Genomic DNA, 24,218 nt, shown 5'->3' with positions numbered 1-24,218 from the left:
TGTCCTTATACATTTATTATGTGCCAGATGCTGTGCTAGATGCTTCACAGGCAATTCACCTTGAATCCCTATCACCCTGTGAAGTGGGCACAATTATTATTAGTCCACATTCCATAGATGGGGAATCTGAGGCTTGGATGTGGAATTAGGGTTACAATCCATATTTTTATGACACAACAATGTTCTTTATTATGTAGATAAGTAAATGTTTTCACATTCATTAAGTTCAAGATAGGTATGACAATTCCAAACTTCTGACATCCATTCTGTGTCTCCTTCATTCACCATGTTCATTCAGATTTTGCTAGTAAATAGAACAAGTTGGTAAGTGCTTAGAAAATGAAAATCAAAACATAATAGAATTTGCTTCATATAGCCAAATGGTGGGTACTACTCTTCTTTATCTGTTCTAATGTCTCCTGTGCTTTTCTACATGTTTGAAATTTTCCATAATTAAAAAAAGTGCCTATGGCAAAAAAAAAGATAAAATAGGATTTATTATTCTGTAATAATAGAGAATAATTCTCCAGGGAAGAGCTGGTCCAGAACTCACTGGCAGGCTTCGTTTTTATCAAAAATACTTGTTTTCAAGTATTTTCTACCAAGACTTATCTAACAACACAATTTTACATCTTGGTAATGAATTTTCAGACAAAATATATCAGAAAGAAGTAAGAAAATCTGAATATTTTTTTATCTGAGAAGAGTGGGAGGTTGCAGGGGGCATGCAAGGGGATCTTACTGGGAATCTATTCTTTTCATAGGTATGGGCTGCCCTCTGCTGTAAAAAATAAGCTTTTACAACCTCTTGTCTGATTCAACAGGACAACTCTTCCATCAGATGTGCCACATGTAAAAGGGGCAGCATTTATGCTCATGATGTGGTAAGGTTATTGCCTCAAACCTGAAGGGCACAATCTGGAGATTCATTGGTAGGTTAAGTCAGTGAGATGATTTAATTATTTTTGTTTAATAATGATTCCTTGAAAGACCAAACCTTAGGTAATGGGAAGTCAGAGCCACTAGCCAGAGAATTTTTCTTACTCTTCTGTCAGAAGAGCCAACTGATGAGACAAGTGCCCACCACAGGACTCTGATCCCGATTAAATAACATCTGTGAAGCACCAAAGCACAAAGACTACTAGCCCATCGTAATTGTTCAACAAATAGTTTTCCTTATTATCTTTTTCTTCATCATAATCATATCAAGAGGAGTGTATTAGTCTGGTAGCACTGCCACAACAAAATACCACAGACTGGGCAGCTTAAATAATACGAATTTATTTTCTTATAGTTCTGGAAGCTGGAAGTCCATGAACAAGGTGCCAGCAGGGTTGGTTTCTGAGAAGGCCTCTCTTCCTGGCTATGTTCTCATTCTCACATGGCCTTTCCTCCATTTGTGCATGAAGAGAGAGCATTCTGCTATCTCTACTCAAAAAGGCATGAGTCCTATTGGATTAGGTCTCACCCTATGACCTCATGTAATTTTAATTACCTCCATAAAGGCCCTATCTCCAAGTATAGTGACATTGAGGGTTAGAGCTTCAACATATGAACTTCAGGAGTGACAAGTTCAGTCCATAGCAAGGAGAAGAAAGATCTCTTGGTTCATCCTGAAATGCACAGACAGGCCGATTGCCTGCCCTTCTACCCTTTAGGTCCACAACTCAATAATAAAATGAGCTTCTGGGTATGATAAAAATGACTCTCAAGCACTTCACAATTCTCCTGTATCTCCAAACATGCAATTTACAAGGCTGGCCTCACATATTTCAGGAGGATTTTCAATGAGGGCTAAAACAATTTATATCTAATGCAAAAAAAAAAAAAAAAAAAAAGGAGTTGCATTGGGGTGCCTGGGTCGTACAGTAGGTTAAGTGGCCAACTCTTGATTTTAGCTCAGGTCATGATCTCGGTCATGAGATGGAGTCCCACATAGGGTTCCATGCTCCGTGGGAAGTCTGCTTGAGATTCTCCTTCTCCCTCTGCCTCCTCCTCCCACCCCTGTTCCCACTCTCTTTCTCTTAAAAACAAACAAAAACAAAAAAGAGATTTCCATAAATCTTAATTTAAGCTGAGAATTTAACAAGAAAACCTTATCCTTAAAGCCATCTCATTAAAAGAATCTTTACTCTTTTTTTTTTTTTTTTAAGATTATACTTATTTATTTGAGAGAGAGAGAACACAAGCACATGCGTAGGGGTAGAGGCAGTGGGAGGAGTAGACTCCCCACTGAGCGGGAAGCTTGATGTAGGGCTCCATCCTGGGACTCGGGGATCATGGCCTGAGCCAAAGGCAGTTGCTTAACGGACTGAGCCACTCTGGTGCCCCTTCATCTCACATCTGAAAGTCAGAACAGATTCTAGTGCTGACAAATAAGAAGAGAAGTTAGTCTGTCCTTTGTCGATGCCAATACTCCAGAAGAATCAGTGACTCCTAGTCCTTAGTGGGAGGTCACTTTGTGCAGTGAATCAGTTAAGTTGTGCTCACAGGACTATTTCTTAACCTCCCAAATTGGTATTTCATTTGTAAGTCATTTAAGATCCAAGACATTGTTTGGTAAAAGGTAGTAACTACAGTAGGAACACTGCAAGTGCTAAAATCTTCATGAGTTTAGCAAAAATAATAATAATAATAATAATAAATTAATTAATTAATTAATTAGAAATCATGAGTGCTTTGTCCAGAACATAACTTTCTCCAAGCTGGTCACCATATCTCTTTTCAAGAAATAATTCAGGAAAATAGGACAACACATCAACAACATTACTACTTTGCTTAACATTGAAATTTTTCTTGTTTTGGGGGGGTAAGGAGTACGATAGGGAAAGAGAAAAAATTCACAAAGAGAATAATACAATGAATCTACATATTGAGAACAATGAGTTTCTGAATTTACACCTCCTTCTTCTCTTATTATGAAAAATAGTCCATCCTTTGACAAGTAGTCAAACCTTATTGCCAGAGAGCACTTTCCTTTTGGAAAATAACAATCTTTGCAGTTTTAAAAATCTTCTTCGTCAACCAAAATTATTCCTATCAGTGTTTTGACATGGAGCAGACACTTTTGTAACTTCATTCACTCTGTGATCTCAAGGGACTTGCTAAGATTGGAGACTCCTTAGCAAGGCCCCAAAAGACTTTTAAGGATCCAGCCTCAGGCTTCCTCCCCAGACACCTTTTCCTCACTTTCTGCTCCTTCCAGCCAACCAACTCATTGATCCCTAAATACACTTTAATTGTTCTCTTCAATCACTATGCCTCTGTATAAACACAGTTTAATTGTTCTCTTCAATCTCCACGTCTTCTTTTCAGAATGCATCTCCAACCCCATCTTGTTTGGCTATCACACTTGTAATCATTTATGTTTAAGATCACATCTTCTGACACAGGAATGTCTTCATCACAACAGATTTCACTTTCCTAAAACATACCTCTATTATAGCACTTCTTGTAGTGAAAGGCAACTATTTCTTTACATAATAATAATATCTGACATTTCTTGAGTACATATAACATAGTAGGAATTCTGTTGTATATTTTACATTTTATTTCTACCTCCCACTAACCATGAAATCATATAGATGTGGGAAGGGAGGGTTGGAAGAAATAAGTGATTTGCCTGTGATGACACAGCTTGTGTGTGTGGAGCTCAGATATAAATCTATTTTCTTTTGGTCCATGTCTCTACTATCTGTCACCACCTCACACTGCCATTCCATCCACTATCCCCACTGGATGATGAGTTCCTTTATGCCAGGCACACAACTGGTTTCTTTTGGTATTCCTAATGTCAAGGATGGCAACCTATATCTAACTATTATGTCAAATGCATGATTAATGGGTAAATAAAATTAATTATTCACTATAAAACTTTTTTTGAAATAAAGATTAAATAGTAAGAAATCTATTTTCAAAGACTGAAAAAGGAAGTCCTCATAAAGAGACAACATGTTGACTATTGGTCCCCTCTCATTTACTTCCCTGATTTCCCTGTCTCTGGCACTTTGGTAAATAGAGCTGTTTAATGGCCACATCTTCAAAATCACAAGCACAGCTGCCCAAAGGGCTGCAAATGTTTTCACTCTTCTGTCCCTTTACTTGCCAAGACCTTTCTCTTTCTCATCCGTGCAGCTTGTGAAATACAAACTCCTTGACAATACTTCCCTGGGCTAATCAGACAAGGAGTAACTACAAATAAGAAATGCTATAGAGTGCCAGGCCATGAGGGGCAGTGGTGTGGAGTGGTCAGACGGGAGGGTTCTGGAGTCAAACACACTTGAGTTCATTCAGCACTGCTGCCACTTACTTGTCACACCATTTTGGAAAAGTAGTGAAAAATATCTACATGGCCATCTCTTCAAGTATGCCCATTTCCTGAGAACTCATGCCTCCAAAGCTCAGGATTTGGTACAGTATAAGCTCTCAAGGAATATTAGCTAATATGATTAATATAAAAGGAAATAAAAAGAAAATGTAACCTTTTGTAGATGAATGGTCAAGCAGAATGAGAAGGGATTCAGGAATGACTTCTAACCTCTCTCCAGATTTCAAACCCAACTTCCAGTGATCTTATTAAAAAAAAAAAAAAAAAAGTAATGCCTGAGCTACATACATGGCTACAGCCATTGTCTGTGAGTCGTCCTTTGAAAACAGATTGAAACTATAGCAAAAACTATAGTCCTCTATCCATTAAACCACATAACAACTACACACCCTGTGATTTTTGGCAAGGAGATTGATTCAAGGGCAACTGTTCAGAGAAAACAGGCCATTTCCTGTTTTTTGGAAATAGCTCATAAACACTAGGGATGTAGTCTTTGAGCTGAAGCATGTCAGGTCTGCAGAGACTAACGTTCTTAGAAATTATTAATTGCAAGGCAGGGACACATAACAAGTGTTGAGTCTCAAAAAAAAATTAATGATGATTTCTTCAGTGCAAAGAGGAAGTGAGGTGGGAAGAGGAGAGGAAGTAGGCTCCATCAAGGAGCAGGGACCCATGGAGAGACAAGTGTGAAGATAACATTGCCTGACTGACTTGCTTCTTTTCCTAGTGAGTCATGTACTTCCTTTATCACTTTGGCCACAGGTTTCCCAACAACCTCTTTGACAAGTATATGTAACATTTTTTCCTTCCCTAGTGTTCCTTTGAACTAAAGACTACACACAAAAACAAAGCTTCCTTGGGGAGAAAAATCTTTGGAGAAATCAATAGAATGTGGTAGTCAAAGCATGGGCTTGAAAGGAAGGTAGCTATGGGTTTAAATCCCAACTGTGTCACTCAATAGTTACATGACCTTGGGCATTTTATTTAACATCTCTGAATTTGGATTTTTTTCATTGTAGTAATGTGGATAACTCATTCCACTTCAGAAAATTACTGCAAGGATTCAATGAAAATAGTTATAAAACACACTTAGCACGGTGCTACCATACAATATTTGCTAACTATGATAATTTTAATCATTAAATATGTATGTATATGTTTAATAACAAAATAGGGGCACCTGGGTGGCTCAGTAAGTTAAGTGTCTGCCTTTGACTCAGGTCATGATCTCAGGGTCCTGGGAGTGAGCCCCGTGTCAGGTTGGCTGCTCAGGGGAGAGTCTGCTTATCCTTCTCCTTCTGCCCCCCCAACCCCCCACCTTCACTTGTATTCTCTCTTGTGTACACATGCGCACACACTCGCTCCCACTCTTGCTCTCATGCTCTTTCAAATAAATAAATTAAAATCTTAAAAATAAAAAAAATAAAAATAAAAAAAATAAAATCTTAAAAATATATATATTTGTAATTAGCCAAAATTATATTTGTGGTATATTGTCAATGCCCTGTGATAATATATCTACTTAAAATGCTCAACAGGGATGCCTGGGTGGTTCAGTCAGTTAAGCATCTGACTCATGTTCTCAGCTCAGGTCTTGATCTCAGGGTCCTGAATTCAAGCCTTGCATTGGTCTCCACAGTGGATGTGGAGCCTACTTAAAAAAAAAAAAAAAGTTCAGTAGAATGTCTATTTAGGCATTCTCCAGAATGGAGAAAATCCATTCATTGTCCATCCATTCCCAAAGTCATTTTGCCACTCAAGGGAATCAAAAAAGCTGTACTGATGTGTCAGGTCATGATATAATTTTCATCTTAGGGTACCTTCCAGTTTGGTTATAGCCAATGGGAAAATCCACCTCATTATTACCAGGTTGAAGCCACTCGACCAAGTTAAAACTCAGCTTTAATGAGCTTAAATGAGCAATTTAAGCCACAGCTGAAGAGAAAAGGTTATTATGTAGAATTTCTAGAGATAATGTGATACTGTGTATTCACACCCTCCTAGAAGTAGAAACATGTAGGTCACTCACTAGCCACTGGGCAAGCACCAGCCTATACTTGATAACTATCCAACTATCCTACTAGAAGAGTTTGCATTGGCTTTTCAGTAATAATCTTAGGTAAGGAGGAAAGATATTAAAAAAAAAAAGAATAAAATCAGCTCAAACTTGGCATTTTGCCTTACAGAAATTACCATAGGATTTACAAGTTTGCCTATATTAAAATTCAAAACTTCTGGTCATCAAAAGACGTCAGTCCTTAAAGCAGAAGGAGCATTCCTCACACAAGAAGATATTTGTAAAACTCATAACTAAAACTCATAAAGGATCATCATCTAGAAACTAAGTTCACAACTTACGCCAGATTAAAACCTGAATTTACAGCATTCACTTTGCAGGCCTCTGTACAAATGCAGCCTATGACGTTCCAAACAATGATGTCATGAGGACTGGATCTGCGCTGCCTGCCTGTCACAATACAGTTGCTCAGTAATGTGAACAGATTAGACATTAAGATCAAGTTTAGACAGTTTGTTTGGGGACCACCCGGAAAATGTGTTATCTGTGCCAAGGAATCTGACATCTCCAACCCCAGTCAAATTAGGCAAGCTTGAGAATACAAAAGAAAAGTAAAAAAAGCTGTGGGGTAATTTCTGATGACTGAAGAGCTTATAAAGGAAGCTTAAAAGTAAGACTAAAAAGGCAACTGAAGTAACAACCAGATTCCTTGGTATCATGGAACTTGAGGCCAGACTGTGACCCAGTGTAATGGGTTGAATGGTGGCCCCCAAAAAAGATATATCCATACTCTACTCTCTGGAACCTGCAAATATGACCTTATTTGAGAGAAGGGTCTTTGCAGATGTAATTAAAGATCTCAAGATGAGAGCATCCTGAGTTACCCAGGTGGTCCCTAAATCCAATTACCCTAGAAGGGATGCCTGGGTGGCTCAGCGGTTGAGCATCTGCCTTCAGCTCAGGGCATGATCCTGGGGTCCCAGGATCGAGTCCCACATTGGGCTTCCTGCGTGGAGCCTGCTTCTCCCTCTGCCTATGTCTCTGCCTCTCTCTCTCTGTGTCTCTCATGAATAAATAAATAAAATCTTAAAAAAAAAAAAAGAAGTGCTCTAGAAGAGAAAGAGAGAATGCACAGAAGGGGGGAAGCCATATATGTGTTAATGGACACAGAGACTGGAATGATATGGCCAGAAGCTAAGGATCACCTGGAGCCATGGGGAACTCAAAGAGCCAAGCAAGTACCCTCTCATGAAGACTTCAGAGGAAGCACAGCCCTGTTGACACCTTCAAGTTTGAATTCTAGCCTGTAGAACTGTGAGAGATAAATAGCTTTCTGGTTTTTGAAGCCATTACATTTATAATAATCTGTAACAGTCCTAGGAAACTAATATACCCATATTCTATCAAAAAGTCAACTATACTCTCATTACCTAGAATCTTTTTTTTTTTTTTTTTGAGTAGGCCATCTCAAATATTTAAGTATTACATACTTGGCCTCCTCTGTTCTCTGTTAATCTTCAGAGCTGCTGAGCCATCTGAGTCTTCCATGGGAACATCCTCTTTCAGTCTCCCAGAAAGGGAAACAAATTTAAGAAATCAATAAAATCTCATACTCAATAGCTGGATACCCCAACATTAATCTAGTTAGGGCCCACAACTGAAAAACTTACAAGCTAATTTTAATTTTGCTCATTTAATGTTAAATAGATACAGATGCAAAGTCATTAATTAGGGAAAACAAGATACAACTGTACGAGTAGAGGGTAAACAGGTTATCAGTGAAATGTGTGAAAAACAATGAAGCTAAATCAATAAAAATTGAAAGCAATGTGCTTGTCAACAGAAACAATCCTAAGTTGCCTTAATGAACAGAGCAAAGAAGGCAACAGGCTTGGGTCTACTTTACCCCATGTCATTCCTGCACCCCGCTGCATGCTGAGAACCACATCTGCCAAGTTGAACCCATCTAAGGGAGGGCAACCGTGACATCAGAGTGTGGGTGTGATGACAACTGAAGGGCAAATGAAAGACTTAATGATTCTTAGCTTAGAAAAAAAAACTTTTAAATAAATGTGATGAATTCTTCATGCCTTCAAAATGATCATCATAGGAGTTACATTGGGCCTTGGGTACCAGGGGCCAGAAACAGGTAGAAGAGGGTGAGCCTGCAGGACAGGTTAACATAAAGTGGCCAAGGAGGAGGGAGAGACACCAAGAGCCTGTTGTGTCTTAGAAGTCAAAGGGGAGCTATGGCCCTGAAATGTTATGTAGAAAGATAACCATGGTACCCCACGGACTGCTCATCACCATGGCAGTGCAAACTGAGGTATGAAGAGGAAGGAATCTTTGAATACTCCCACGCTTACACTCTGTATACTATCACATATCCATCTGACCTTAATTTTGGTCAGTGTGGAAAATAACCCAATTCACCTAGCTTCTGCCTTCACTCAGTGGTTTCTAAATGATCATCATGACTGCCTCCATCAGAGAAAAAAAAAAAAAAAAAAGACAGGACAGCTAGTTCCCCAACTCAAAGCACTCAACCTTCATTTTGTTTTTGTTTCAAGATTTTATTTATTTATTCATGAGACACACAGGGAGAAGCAGAGGCAGAGACACAGACAGAGGAAGAAGCAGGCTCCAGGCAGGGAGCCCAACGTGGGACTCGATCCCGGGTCCCCAGGATCACACCCTGGGCTGAAGGCAGGTGCCAAACCACTGAGCCACCCAGGGATCTCCTACTACCCTTCATTTGGAAATAACATCCTTCCTATTTTTTCCCCTGAGTGTTAAAAATGCTGCTGCTGTTTTTAAATCATGATGATAGTTGGAAACTGATGTTCTTAAATGTCTGATATGGTGAAACTAAAATGGACAACCCCATTTGGGTTTGTTTAATTTCTTCTGGGAAACTAAAAAATCTGGGGTCCAGGACTCCAGATTATAATAGAAGGAAAACTAAAATGAATTGTTAAAATTCAAAGACAGGAACCTCAAAATTATTATCGAAGAGCTCTTTTGCCTGAGAAATTACAATAAAACCCACAATGTTTAGATGTGTTACTTTTAGTTTGAAGAGGTTTTAAAATCCACAGGATGTGTGCATTTTTAACAGAGAATCAAATAAGTTAGAATAAGATTTGGACTAATTCAGTTACAAGCTTTTATATTTAGTGTTTTAGTTAAGGTTATTCTAGTTTAGGAAGTGAGGGCATTAACTGCTTTGTGCTTACCTTCATCCACAGAGCTCTTTTCATGCTTTATCTGCTCAGAGCAACTCTCTCAGGGAGACTCTCACCTTCACTCCACTTGAGTGGAGTGGAATCTGAAAGTTTAGAGAAGTGAAGCCATAAAGAAGGAATTAAATTCTGTGCCAATAACAACCATGGTACAAGCAGATTCCCAAAATAACTGCTTTTCTTTCTCACTGGCTCCCGGCATTCCTGTGATACTATCATTGACCACAGGGAGGAAGCAGAGACTCAGATTTGAATGGGTATTCATTTTTAAGTTACCAAATTTCACCTATTCCCATATTAATTAAAGCAGTGCAAAATGTAATAATACATGTTAGCAATTTTTTCTGTGCTTCTTTTTTTTTCATCCATAACTATTTGGATGGAGTGGGGAGCCAAGATGGAAAAAACGAACAGAACACAGAATTGCACTAGAAAGTGTGTTCTCTTTAAACACAGAGAAATGGAGTTAAGTGTAATTTTTCCCACTTACCTCCCACAGGACAGTTGGAGATTCCAATGAAATGATCATCTTTGGCTCTTTCTTGAACTAACTGCTTCCTCCAAAAATCCTCTAAGAATTATAACATCGCTTGCAAATATGAGACAATAAGGCATCAGGGCTAGCTATACATTTGTGTCTCCTTAATAAATAAAACAAGTGTAGGTAACTTCCTAGAGCTTCTTCCTAGAAGAGCTGCAGTAGTGACAGTGTTGCTACACTGGATCTAAGGGGATTGCTACAGGGGATCTAAGAATCCACAGATGCCCACAGACAGAAGAAATGGTGGCCCTGATGATGGGGGGTGGGGGACAGCTGATGTTGACATGTGCACAGGTAAGCCTGGGATTCCTTCCAGCAAGGTTATGTCTCTAGAAAGACCTCTCTCGGGTGCCTGATGGCTTACTCGGTTAAGTGTCTGCCAGCCCAGGTCATGATCCTGGGGTCCTGGAACTGAGCCCTGCATCAGGCTCCCTGCTCAGTGGGGGCCTGCTTCCGCGTCTCCCTCTGCAGCTCCCTCAGCTGCTCCCCCTGCTGTGCTCTCTCTGTGTCAAATAGATAAGTAAAATCTTAAATAATAATAATAATAATAATAATAATAAAGACCTCTTTCACCAGCTGCTTTATTGAAGTCTGCAAGGAGGCAAATGTATTGCACTCCATGGCTGCAGACCCTGAGGCCAGGAGGGAATCACAGGGCTTGGGAGGGGAGGATGTCAGCATGGGACATTGGAAGAGGGTAGGGTCACCCCACAGGGGGCCCAGGCCGGCCTAGAGGAGACCCTCTGTGGGGGACCACTCTGAGGAAAGGGAGACGGTGCAGGAGGCAGGAAATTCCCTCTAGCCCTCCAGAGGACCTCCACCCGCACCACCCCAATGTGGGAAGCCTGGGATTCCTGCGGCCTCTCTGAGGACGTCCTGCTGGTCTTAAACCTGTGGCCCACCTGGACCCGCACCCCCTGAGGTTTGCTCTACCTCCTTCCCGGGCTCCTCACCCCCATTTCCTTGAACTGTCTCCTGCCTGGGGTTGCCTCTCCTAATAAGGTGTTAGTCCGCAAGCTTTCTGCTTCTCCTAGGGCACCCAGGATAGGACAGCTTATGTGTTACTTTAGAACTTGAGGTCTCCAAAAAAGCACTAGCCCTGATCCTTGTATTCATGACCAATATTACCAAAGGCACTTGAGCTTGAAGAAAAGGCAGGAATTAACCTCAGGGGTTAATACGTACCTGCCAAGGGCTTGCTGCTACTTGCGTACTGACCACCAGGTGGCGCGCTAACCACGTCCTTTCAGAGCCGGACAGGTTGCCCGGAGCTCGGACGTCTGGCCTCCTTCCAAGCAGTTACTTTTACTATTGAATCTTGGGGTAAGAGCTGGAGCTGCAGAGTTCCCAAGATAGCAGAACCCGTGGTTATGTAAGCAAATAATATAGTGTGGAAACGTCCATTGACAGATGTATTTACTGCCCTCGAAGGTGGGTTTCAAATCACTCTTATTTTCTTATGCTGGGTAACATCTATAACTTTCTGTTTTAAATCTTTTTCTTTTTTTTTTTTTTTTTAGGGGAAATTCACATGACTTAAAATGAACCATTTTAAAGTGAATAATTTAGTGGCATTTAGTACATTGACAGTGTTTTTGCAATCACCGTCTCTACCTAGTTCCAAAACATTTCCATCATTCCAAACAAAAATTCAGTTTAAGCAGTTTTTCCCATTTTTCCTTTCCCCGGCCCCTGGCAACAAACCAATCGACATTTTGTCCTGATGGATTTATCTCTTCTGGATATTTCATATAAACTGAATCATACAATATGTAGTCTTTCGTGCCTAGTTGCTTTGACTTAGCTGAATGTTTTCAAGGTTCATCCACATTGTGGCATTCATTCTTTTTTATGGCTGAATAATATTCTACTTTATAGATATACCACAATTAGTTAATTCACTGAGGACATGTGGGTTTGTTTCTACCTGTGGGCTATTGTGACGAGTGCTGCTATAAATATTCATATGCATGTACTTATTTGAGTACCTGTTTTCAATCCTAAAAGTGGAATTGGTGGGTCATGTGGTAATTCTATGTTGTTGTTGTTTTTTTTTTAAGAAACCTCAAAACTGTCTTCCACAGAAGCTGAATGGTTTCACAGTTCCACTAGCAGTATAGGAGGGTTACAATTTCTTCACATTCTCACCAATACTTGTTATTATTATTATTATTATTATTATTATTATTATTATTATTGAGATGCCTGGGTGGCTCAGCGATTGAGCATCTGACTTTGGCCCAGGGTGTGATCCTGGAGTCCCGGGATTGAGTCCCACATCGGGCTCCCCACATGGAGCCTGCTTTTCCCTCTGTGTCTCTGCCTCTGTGTGTGTGTGTGTGTGTCTCTCATGAATAAATATTATTATTATTATTATTATTATCCTAGTGGGTGTGAAGTGGTACCTCATTGTGGTTTTGACTTGGATTTCCCTAATAACTAATGTTGTTCAGTATCTGTTTATATGCTTGTTGGTCATTTGTGTATTTTCTTTGTAGAAATATCTATTCCTTTGTCCATTAAAAATACTTTCTTTCATCCTTCATCTTTTCACTTTTTAAATATCATTTGTTGTACATAAGTTTTTAATTTTGATGAAACCAAATGTATTTTTTTCTTTTGTTGCCTTCCTTTAGATGTTATGTCCACTGTTAAATCCAATATCATGAAGATTTACTCTTAAACTTTCTTCTAAAAGTTTTATGGTTTTCACTCTTATATTTAAGTCATTCATGCACTTTGAGTTGATTTTTGTATATGGTGTGGGGTAAAACTTCATTCTTTTGCATGTGGTATCCAATTGTTCCAATATCATTCCTTCCCCCAATGAATGGTCTTGGCATCTTTGTCAAAATCAATTGGCCATTGATCTATAGGTTTACTTCTGGACTTTCAATTCTAACCTATTGGTCTACAAATATATCTTCATGCCAGTACTACACTGTTTTCTTTGCTGTAGCCTTAAGGTAAGTTTTGATATTGGAAAATGTTAAGTCCTCCCACTTTGTTCTTCTTTTGAAGATGTATGACCAGTCCAGGTCCCTTGCAATTTCATGTGAATTTAAAGATTGACTTTTCCATTTCTGCACAAAAGTTCATGGGGATTTTTACAGAGATTCCATTGAATGTGTAAATTACTAATTAAAGTGAATTACTCTATGTTGTACTGACATCTTAACAATAGTAAGTCTTCTAATTCGTGAACACAGGATATCTTTCCATATTTTCAGTTGTTCTTTTATTGCTTCATGCAATGTTTTATAGTTTTCAGCTTACAAGTCCTTCTTGGTTGAATTTAATAGTAGGCGTTTTATACTTTTGGATGATCTTGTAAATAAGAAACAGAAAAATAGTTTTCTTAATTCTCATTTCAGATTATTCACTGCTGGTGTATAGAAACACAACTGACTTTTGTGTATTGATCTCGTACCTTGCAATTTTTCTGAATTTGCTTATTCACTCTTGTGGCTTTTTGTGGATTCATACAGATTCTTTCATAGATATATAGAATTATGTCATCTGCAAATGGAGATAGTTTTAAATCTTTCTTGCCAATTTAAATGTCTTGTATTTGTTTTTCTTATCTAATTTCTCTGGCTGGAACTTTCAGTACAATGATGACTAGCAGAGGTAAATATGCCATTTTTGTCTTGCCACATTTCCAGGGAAAAGCTCAGTCTTTCACCACTGTGTTTGATGTTATCTGTGGATTCTTCATAAATACCTCTTATTGATGTTGAGGAGTTCCCCTCTTTTTCTAGGTTTCTGAATGTTTTTATTATGAAAGGGTGTTGGATTTTGTCAATGGCTTTCTCTGTGTCAATTGAGATGATCATGTGGATGTTTTCCTTCGTTGTTATAACGTAGCATATTACATAGATTGATTTGCTTGTGTTAAAACCACCTTTGCATTCCTGATCTGTTTTTAAGACTGACTTTTAAAAAAAAACGAAGACATATATGAAGTGTTGTAAGAATATAAATGAAGTAGAATTGATTCTGCAGGTCAGGGAAGAAGTCATAGGAAGGGTGAAAGGGATGGGAAGACAAGCCAGCCTAGAAAAGAGAGATAAAAAAAGACCTTGAATGATAAGGGGGAAAGCCAAACTTTCAAGCAGAGTTTTTTTCTAATCCCAGATAGATGTGAAGCCATATCCAATTTCCAAAGATACAGCTTCACTTTCCTTATCTGTAAAATGAATAGATTATTTTGGTTTTGACTATCATTATTATGATTATAATTTGTTCTCATGCTCATACCATAAACCTTTCCAGTGAGGCTACGCAGTTTGCAGACTATAATTTTTAATTGTTGAACAGCAACCCCTAGAGATAATCACAGTAAGCATTTAGATTCATCTTTATTTTTCATTATTATTAGCATACTATGATGAATACAAAGCAGATTATCTATGAGACACCTTCTAGATCTAAAATGTTATGGCTTTCTGAGTCCATGAATCTGTATCACTTGCTCCTCCCTAATTCTACAAAGTCCTAATCCCCAATCCCAGGTTATTAGAAAAATTCTCTATCAGGCAATTTCATGAGGTCTACCTTAATTCTCCAGACATACTGTCTCTTGCCCTGTCCTTCTGAAGACAGAAAAATAGCGAATTAGCTGTTCCTAGTGGAAAGTTGTCTTTCTCAACTCCCTTAAATGGGTATCCATTACATCTAAAACTGATTGGCTATCTAGTCAGAGCAAGGGAATCATGAGAGAACGCTTGTGGTGAGAAAGGCCCACGTTACAGCTTTTCCTGATTTTCTGTACCTCATTTTTTTTCCTTCCAGCTTTTTTCTTCTTGCCTCCACTGCAAGGCTCTCCAGGAGATATAATCACTTCAAGGCTCTCCAGGAGATATAATCCTGTGAGCTAAAAATCCCAAGTGAGGATAGACCTATCTTTTCAGCCTAGCACATAGACATTTGGCATTTTTCAAATCATCTTCATTAGGAGCTAAAGAAGAAAACCAGACCAAAAAGAAAAGATCTCTTTATAGATGAAAAGTGCATTTCTCTGGGTTGTTTTGGCCGCCACTGCCAGCCAAGCAGACAGACCCTGGCTCCTTTCTTCACTTCCATACCATTTGGAGCACTTAGAACCAGATATAACTCTGTGGCTCATCTACTGTCCAAGTTAATGCAAGGCTGGAGTATCCTTGTTGGTGAATGTCATCTTCCTATCAGCTTCCTTTCCACCTGGGAAAAGTCTTTGGGGAGGCACTAGGACGGGATTGGTTAAGGGCTCAGATTCTGAGCTAGAGAGAACCAGGTTTAAACCCTGACTCTACCAACTAGGGAGAACCAGGTTTGTGTGTACGTTTTTTATTTAAATGCAATTTAATTAACATCCATTGTATTATTAGTTTCAGGAGTAGGATTTAGTGGTTCATCATTTGCAAATAACACATGGTGCTCATTACTTCAAGTGCCCAATTACCCCATCTCCTGACTCCCCTCCCCTCCAGCAACCTTCAGTTTCCTATAGTTAAGAGTCTCTTATGGTTTGCCTCCCTCTCTATTTTCCTCTTATTTTTCCTTCCCTTCCCCTATGTTCATCTGTTTTATTTCTTAAATTGCACATATGAGTGAAATCATATGATATTTGTCTTTGAAAAACCTAGGTTTAAACTCTGACTCAACCAACTAGGGTACTGTGTGGCCCCTGGCAAGTTACTAAAGCTTTGTGAGTCTGTATTTCTGCCTGTAAAATAAAAGAATAACAGACCCACTAATGGTCTAATGAGAGATTTAAGAGAATATTACCCGTAAAGTATATTGCATGAGACTTAGCGTGGTTACAGTATTAATTTGTCTCCTTCAAAGCTCTCTTAAAGCTTTTGCCCTTTTTTGTACTCATTCAAATTTCTTTTCAGTCTGAGAGATCCTGAGAACCACCAGATTATGTGCAGAGCTGATGTGCTGTGTCTGCAACAGGAATGAACATAATTTGTAAAGCAGTAGTGACTAATTATACCAGCGTCCTGGTTGTCTGTGATGACTACGTATCTCAGGTGGCTCCAGAAAATGGACTTTCCCAAATCATCATCATTTCACAACAGAAAAATAATCTAGGCCAAAGAATCTAAGCAATGACTGTTTTCTGTTAAGAATAATTTATTAAATATTTACTAAGTGCTTGGTTTGTACCAGGTGTACAGAGGTTATAATTTCATAAAGATACAAACCTAAAACCCATGATGCCTGTTCTGAAGTCACTGTGGCTATTTACACTCTAGCCACAGAAAAAAAAGCTCTGGGGCGCCTAGGTGGCTCAGTGGTTGAGCATCTGCCTTCAGTTCAGGTCATGATCCCGGGATTCTGGGATCAAATCTTGCATTGGGATCCCCACAGGGAGCCCGCTTCTTCCTCTGCCTATATCTATGCCTCTCTCTCTGTGTCTCTCATGTATAAATAAATAAAATCTTTAAAAAGAAAAAAAAAAAAGGCATGCTCATGCAGGAGCCAGGCAAAGACCTTATTTCCAAGCTTCGAGTCTCTGAGTCAAATAGCCCTCCTCTCTCTTTGAGCATTTAATTATTAGTATAGCCCCCTTTGAATCTGAACCCCGACAAGAGGATAAGATTTGATAAGAATCTCCTTAAGCCAAAGGACAGTGGAGTTCCTATTTGAATAGCCTAGTTTCTAAATTCTGTACTGTTTTAAACTTGCCCTTTTAAACTTTCATGATAAATGATGACTCATGATGACTTTGCTGTTCACTGTCTGGCCCGAGTTAGAAACCCTGTAGTCAATGTTAGTATCTTCCTGTCTTTCATCACCCACATCCAGTGTATAACCTAGTCAATTTGATTCTAGCAGTAAAGTGTCTCTTGAATGTATCCCTTGTATCCCCACCACCATTCTCAACCTGGGATCTCAAGCTTCCTTGCCTGGCCTGCCCTGTTCCTCTTGCCTTTGATCCATCCTGCCGGTAAGCCTTCTAAAAACCTCTGCTCAGAAGAATCACATCTCAGAGCATGCTAAAGGTTTAAAGGTGTGATTCTAAAATACCACCAGTACATTTTGGGAAATCATGGAAAAAGGTGAAAGTGTTGCAGGAAAGCAGTGGAAAAATATCTTATGCAAAAGAGGGGAAAAACTTGCTAGATTCTTGAAACAATAGGCCAGATTTTGCTATTTCCCACCCAGGCTTCTAGTTTTTAAAAAAGCCATCTTGGGACACCTGGGTGGCTCAGTGGTTGAGCATCTGCCTTCTGCTTCAGTTGTGATCCCAGGGGTTCTGGGATGGAGTCCCGTATTAGGCTCCCCACAGGGAGTTTGCTTCTCCCTCTGTCTATGTCTCTGCGTCTCTCTCTGTGTCTCTCATAAATAAATAAATAAATAAATAAATAAATAAATAAATAAATAAATAAATAAATAATATATATATATATTTAAAAGCCATCTTATTTGTTTGTTTATTATTTTGCTGAGGATTCTTTTATTTGGACATGATGCTTTCCAACTATAATTTTTATTCTGGGTCAAATTAATCATAGAATGCTTATTAAAAGTTTTGACAAATCTTGGTTTATCATTTTTTTAATGCTAGTGAATATCTGCCTTTAGAAAGAAAGAGCTTAAATACCACAAATGGCTGTGCTTCTTTGATTTCTCTAGCATACCAAAGGAGCCTTTTTTTGCCCTGGTGAGACTGAGTACTTATAATAGAAATGAAGAGTCTGTAGTGAAGTTTATGGTCAACACTAAAATCACAGAAATAGCAGAGTTCTGTGTAATAAACAAGTCAAAGGACACTTGAGGGGTTTGAGCTCATCTAAAACACTGGAAAGCAGGTTGACTTTGTCCTTCTGCTCTGGGTTTAAGCCTCCCTACTTGTAATATACTGATGCTATTCAGAAGACCCCTAAGAAACAGAACATTATATTTCTTTAAAAATGTAATTATTTGAGAGAGGGAGGAAAGAGCACAAGGGGGAGGGAGGAGCAGGCTCCCCACTGACCAGGGAGCCCGACAGGGATGGGGGGGTACTGCAAGGGGGTCTCAGTCCCAGGACTTCAGGATCATGACTTGAGCAGAAGGCAGACGCTTAACTGACTGAGCCACCCAGGCACCCCCAAAACAGAGCATTTTAGAAATGTAAAGGACTTAAGGCTTCATCTAGCTCAATTGGCCCATTTTGGGTGAGAAACCAAAGTTGGAAAAGCAAGTAATTACCCAGGGCCACCCAACAAGTCAGGTCCTCAGAATGGTCTGCTTGTCACCCCAGGCAGACTCCCAAGTGCTTGGCTGGTGCGCATCGAAAGCAGCTGCAGAAAGTAGCTGTCATGGTGCCAAATTCTTATCTGCTGGTGTCCTTCAGATTGGGTGGGCTGAATGCCAAGGGGAAACTCAGAGTCTATGAATTCTAATCCTGGACAGTTCTGGTCACAGGGTCTTAAATTTCCCTCCAGAGCAGAAGTTCTGGGACAGATCACAGGGGAATGAAAAGCATGAGTGCATCCTGTGGGTGCATCTGAATCAGTGCATATCTTCGGTGCTGTTTTTAACAGCGGTACCTTATTGTGGCCATATAATCAACCTACACATTTTCTATCCAGTCATCCTGACCATGCAAGTATATGTTAACAATCTGTTCTCACATTCCCATATATATGAGCTAGATGTGTGGCTTGTCGTTTGAATCAGTACCTTGAAGATTTAAAAGTTCTGAACTTGCCGAACACTCTAGAAGAGAGCTGAGACAGGATCCCAGTTAAAGGCTCAGATTTAAGGAAAAGTAAGGGACTCTAAAAGTCATCAGGGACGTGATCCTTAGCATTTTCTCAAAACATGCCAAGGGAACATGCAGATCATCTCAATGTGATGCCGCTCTGGATGCTGACACTAATAGACCACCCTTTGTTGACTACCTACCATGCCAGGCGCCGGGCTGAGTATTTGACCTCTACCATCGCCTTTAATGTCCATAACCCCCTCAGGTGAGTCATATTACATCCTCATTCTACAAATGAGCAAATGGGAGCTCAGTGATTTTAAGTCACTTATAAAAGTCCATGCTCTTTTTTTCCCCCAGTTGGTCCAAAACTCATGGTAAAAGTCCATGTACTTAACCCTCACACTACACATTAATCCCAGTCACCAGGCTAGTATTACTTACAGTTCTTTCTGCTAAGCCCTACTCTTGCCTTGCCTGGTACTGTTCCAGTACTCACCTCACCTGTCATCTCTCTGGGAAGCCTGCAACCATCCAAGGATGTGTGTTTTATTCCCCTCCTCCCAGAGTGGCACCTTCTCTCATGGCGCTTGGCATACTGTGTTTCAATTATTAGTGCATTTGTCCACGTTCTCCTTTAGAGCACTTTGAGGGAGGGCAAACTTCGTCTTATCCAGCACTGTCCCGGCTCATAGCAAATGATCAGTGAGCTCCTTGGATAAAGAGCTGAGGTGAGAATTTATTTGGCAAGATGTTTTGGTTATCCATTGCTGAGAAACAAACTATCCCAGATTTGTAGTTTAAAATGACAAAAATATTACCATCTCTCAAGATTCTGAGGCTCAGGAATTAGGACAGGGCTCAGCGGGGATGACTGACCTTTATTAGATATCCTCAACAGCTTCTTCACTGTCCACTAAGACATGTCCACAGTTGGACGTAATAGCTGTCCTGGGATCCTATGTCTGGGGCCGCAGTCCTCACTGTCAGCTGGGCTCCTCAGTTCTCCTGTGTGTAGACTCAGGGCTTTTCTCTCATGTGATCTCATGTGATTCTATGTAAAACTTCTTACATAGAAACTCAGAATCCAAAATAAGTAAAAACAGAAGTTTCTAGTCCTTAAGGCTTAGACCTGGACCCGCCAGTCACTTCCCCCACCTACCATTGGTTAGAGCAAATCACAGGACTGACACTACACAAAAACATGGATAATGGAGGCCTGGTTCATGGGGGACCATCTTTGGTGCCTGCATCCCTCTGTCCTAATAGAGTCAACTCCATCCCTGCCCAAGTCTCCAAAGTAATGGTATTACTCAAGGATGACAACCAGGGAAAGAGAATAGCTCAGCCTATTGCCTCCACCACAAGTTGAGGGGAAAATCTATAATTACAGCATATAAAAGTTAGAGATTCCCAAAGAGTTTTGTGCACAATGAACAGCCAGTGGGATAGTGCCGGGTAAGAAACACCTAAAATGTTCTGTTTAGAATGTAACATATGGCCTACATCTAGCAACATGCAGGTTATATGTAGCTATGGTCTTTCCTCCCCTTAGGGCTCTCTCCTTTTCTCTCTCTGTATGTGCTGTTTAGCCACCTTGTCCCCCTCAGACAAGGGCTTCTACCTCTTAGAGCACTGCCCTTTGTGATTTAGATGCTCCTTAATCGAATTTAGCCAGAGGAGTTCCTATCATTTTTGCACAAGGATACTCCCTCCCGACTCCCCAGCTCTTGGAACAATTTCCTTAAGGATCATCCAAATCCCTTGGACCTCATGTGGCTGAACTGTTTATTTTATGGGATCCATTCTGTGCATTTGAAGATGTTTGCTTCAAAAGAATTTGAGAATTCGTAGAGTTTTTGTTATTGTTTATTTGTTTTTGCTTCTCTTGTACTCAGATTTTGTATGCAAAGGCATTTAGCTACTTCAGGGCTGTGTCCTGTATAAGTTAATCAATATTATCATGAATAAATATATTTGTCTGCCACTTGGCAAACTTACATATAAAAGACTCTTTGTTGAGGATCAGTGGAAAAGATTCCCACGTTTCCTTAAATAAATTTCTTCATTAGGACAAAACAACGCTAAGATTCTAACATAGCCCTCAGAGAATATGAAGATATGGACAAAACAAATGGGATGTTGCAGTCATGAGTTTTGAGCATCATTTTCCCTTTCAGCTGAAAGCCAGATCCAGCTCTGAGGCTACAAAGGCTTAAAACAGAAGGGCCAAAGGAACTGAGAAGGGGGCAGAAAGAACAGGGAAGCAGTTCAGAAATCCTGGGAGCAGCCTATATGACACCAGCTTAGGCACTGGCCCTGCTGATTTGCCTGGCTAGACTACAGCGGTATTTCCTGGGGGAACATCTGCCCCATCCAAGACACCACCTCCTAAATTCTCTAACAAATCTCTCTGATCAAATATTTGCTCCTATATCCAACCTAAACATGATCTACTTACTCCTGTCCTGCTAAGATTGCCACACGATCAAGAACACATGGAATCCTATCAATGAAAAGGGCCTTAGGAATTACATGGGATAGTGGTTCCCAAATTTTGTCTTGTTTCTGGTCCCTTTACACTTTTAAAAATTATTAAAGACCCTGAAATGCTTTTGTTTAAGTGGTTTATATCCACTGATATTTACTGGATTTGAAATCAAAACCGAAACAAAACTTTTTAAAATTCATTTTAAAAAACAATAATACATCTGAATGTAACAAACATATTTCTAAGGAAGGATGACTATGTTTTCCAACACATTTTAGTGGGAAGAGTGGCATAGTTTATGTCTTTAACATCTGACTTAATAGAGGATAGCTGTATTCTCATCTCTGCCTTCTACATTAATCTGTCAGGATATGTTATTTTGGTTAAAGTATATGAAGAAAACCCAGTCTCACATACATATGTAGCTGTAAAGAGAAGAAGTATATTAGTGGCCTTAATGTGGATATTCGTTGATATTATGCCAAAGATTTCACAAGTGTAGTTTCTGAAAGGTGGGCTGCAACGTGGAATCTGAAATCATATCAATGAACTTTTTGTATTCTATTACATCCAAGTCCATTTGTCTATCTTGCATGAATACATGAATTTGTTTTTTTATCCCATACATGATTTTTTTAAAAGATTTTATTTATTTATTCATGAAAGACACACAGAGAGAGGCAGAAACACAGGCAGAGGAAGAAGCAGGCTCCATGCAGGAAGCCCGATGTGGAACTCAATCCCAGGACTCCAGGATCACTGAACTGAGCCAAAGGCAGACAGACGCTCAACCACTGAGCCACCCAGGCGTCCCCCATAACATGACTTTTGATGCTGAGTGTTATGATCTTTATTTTCAAGAGGAAACTAAATGAAAATTTCTCCTTAGTGGCAAACAAAGAAAGATCCATTAGTTTAGGAAAATTACATATGGCATAAAAAGCAAGGTGATAACAGCGGCAGAGAGGAATGATGGGACAAATTTGCAGATGAAGAGTAAGGACACCTAAACAACTGTTAGAGGAAAGAAAGAAAATTAGGAATACAATTTTTTAACATTAGCATTTATGGAGCATTTCTCAAGTGCCTAATAGAATTATCTCATTTAATCCATTTTCTGTGGGGTAAGATCTATCACTCTTGTCTCATGGAAGAGTGGTAAAGTCACCTGAGATTGCGGAGCTACAGAATTGTGGGACTAGACTGGAACCATCAACATCCAGACGCGGTAGTTTGCAGTCTTTAAAAATGTACTTTTTGGGATCCCTGGGTGGCGCAGCGGTTTGACGCCTGCCTTTGGCCCAGGGTGCGATCCTGGAGACCCGGGATCGAATCCCACATCGGGCTCCTGGTGCATGGAGCCTGCTTCTCCCTCTGCCTGTGTCTCTGCCTCTCTCTCTCTCTGTGACTATCATAAATAAATACAAATTTAAAATAAAATAAAAATGTACTTTTTTTTAAGTTCCAAAAATAACATATAAACTCTTTTTAACAAACAAGGAAAAGTAAAAGACAAAAGCCTCTTGCTCCTTGCCCCCACCCCTGCCCATTTCTACTGCTAATAGTAATAGTCAATACACATGCCATATTCTTACCAAACAGAAAGTCACTGCTCTTAAATGCTCCATGATCCTCTTTACTACAGGCAATGAAAGATCCCAAAGTTGGTCCATAATCTATCTATCTCGGTGATAGTAGAACTAACAGGGGTGAAATAATTTGAGAGAACTACTATCTTACTGCTAGTTGTGTTTACAGGATTACATGTGGATTTCCGGTTCTGGCAACTTTCTAGACTCTTTTAAGAGTCATAGATTCACCTTTCACTGTTATGGGAGAGAGAAGAAAGATAATACAATGGCTCAGAACAGAATAGAACAGGAGATGAAAGGTGAAAGGTGGATGGGAAGTGCAAAAATGTAAGCAAGGGCGCCCCCAGGGGGTAAGCAAAAGTGCCCAGTGAAAGGACTGTAGCCAGGTTCTCAGTTACAAAGGGAATCAGCTGTACCTTCTAGCGACTTTTCTCTGAAGTTAGATGCTTGGGAATGAGAAGTCAATGGTTAATATATCTGTTTTTGTTCTTCCAAACATTACTAAAATGACTTTCTCAGTTATTGCTTTTTTTTTTTTCAAAATTAGTAGCCAAGCTATTTACCTATTGCCTATTAAAATAGGATGCGTGCCACTTAGTTCTTTTTATGGAGAGACTGTCTTTTTTTTTTTTTTTTAATTTATGAAGCATTTACCACCGGGCGGGGGGGGGAGGGGAATCTGTATTTATTTTTAAAAATCTTTGTAAATTGTGATGGTCAACGTCACTATCTGTTGAAGGAGCCATCAGGCTAAAGTGAAGCTGTAACTTGAAGCTCAGTGCAGAAGAATATGCACAAAATCAATTCAACATCCACAACTAGAGAAACGCCTGTTTCAAGATTACAGGACCGAAAGCATTTCTTTTAAAATATTCATCTTAGGAAGAGGCTGTGAAAGGGGATTTTTTGTTTTCTTTGATTGAGTCAGTATCACTAATAATAATGCCCTGGTCTCTCAAAAAGCCCCCTCAAGAGTATTTTTCAATTTACTCATTTTTCTTTGCTATTCAGTACTTTTTGCATTATATTTCTTAGACTTTTCCCCCCTCAACTTTTCTCACACAGCAGTATAATCAAACTGAAATAACCCAAAAGAGAGACTTTCTTCTTCTTTTTTTTTTTTCCTTAACCTCCACCATTCTCAGGGCCAACTCCTATTTCTTCAACCCACATTCCTGAAGGAAAATGAAGGAAAAAGAAAATGAGGAATGCCTTTCTACCACTTAGTGTGCACAGTGGTCATGGCCAATCAGGAAAAGACTGGTTCAAGGTCCTTAAAGCCTCTCCCAACAGCTACCTTTGCCCAGAAGCTTGAGCAATTTACC

The 24,218-nt window shown here is 39.6% G+C and overlaps 1 long non-coding RNA gene across 1 annotated transcript; it reads left to right on the top strand.

Moving 5' to 3' along the window:
• Window positions 1-239: 239 nt before the first annotated feature.
• Window positions 240-21,288, top strand: LOC144300208 (uncharacterized). Its single transcript, XR_013366800.1, has 3 exons — window positions 240-324; window positions 765-932; window positions 20,991-21,288. It is a non-coding gene; the product is annotated as an uncharacterized LOC144300208 (long non-coding RNA).
• The last annotated feature ends 2,930 nt before the right edge of the window (window positions 21,289-24,218 follow it).

The sequence above is a fragment of the Canis aureus genome, chromosome 28 (genome assembly GCF_053574225.1).
Source record: "Canis aureus isolate CA01 chromosome 28, VMU_Caureus_v.1.0, whole genome shotgun sequence".
NCBI classification, from domain to species: domain Eukaryota; kingdom Metazoa; phylum Chordata; class Mammalia; order Carnivora; family Canidae; genus Canis; species Canis aureus.
Note: the sequence above shows the minus strand (reverse complement) of the source record. Positions and strands in the feature narration are given on the sequence as shown.